Source organism: Calidris pugnax, unplaced genomic scaffold, assembly GCF_001431845.1.
Source record: "Calidris pugnax isolate Ruff unplaced genomic scaffold, ASM143184v1 scaffold155, whole genome shotgun sequence".
NCBI classification, from domain to species: Eukaryota; Metazoa; Chordata; class Aves; order Charadriiformes; family Scolopacidae; genus Calidris; species Calidris pugnax.
In genome coordinates, this window is record NW_015090886.1 from 897,056 (window position 1) to 897,896 (window position 841).

Genomic DNA, 841 nt, shown 5'->3' on the forward strand with positions numbered 1-841 from the left:
CCGGGAGCGGGTACCGGAGGGTACCGGGTCCGTCCCCCGCCCATCCCTCGCCCTCCCGCCGGCCCCTCACGGGCTGAGCTCATCTTTCCAGCCCGCGGGCGCCGTTCCCGGTGCTGGGCGCCCGCCAGCGGCTGCCGCTCTTTCCATCGCCCCGGCCAGGGTCTCCCCGCGGGGGGCGGGCGGTGGGGGGGGAACGGGCCCCCGAATGTCCCGGGCACCGAGCGGGAGGAGAGCGGGGGTACCGGGGGCGCTGAGCACCCAAGATGCCGGTATTGCGGAACCGGGGGTACGGGAGAGCACCGAGGAGACCAGCACCGGGGATGGGGGGGGTCTAGGGATGCCAGCACCGAGGGGACACCGGGGATGGGGGTACCAGAGAAATGGGCACCAAGGGGACACCGGGGGTGGGGGCACCGGCGATACCCGCACCGAGAGGGCACCGGCGATGGGGGCACCGGCGATATCGGAACCGAGGGGACACTGGGAATGGGGGCGCCGAGGGAGCACCGGGGATAACGGCATCGAGGGGACACCGGGGACGAGGGCACCAAGGGGACACCGGGATGGGGGCACCGCCGGTACCCGCGCCGAGGGGACGGCGGGGATAACGGCACCGGCGCTACCCGCTCCGAGAGGGCACCGGCGGTGGGGGCATCGGAGATACCGGCACCGCGGGGGGGGCGGCAATGGAACCCCGCGTGCGTCACGGCCGCGCCCCCGCCGGAACCGCCCCCCCGCGCCTTCTACGGCGCCGCCGTGCGTCACCGGCCCGCGCGCCGCCCCGCGCGTCACCGAGCGCTTAAGAGAAAGTAGTGGCGGGGGCGGGGGCCCGGGGGGGGGG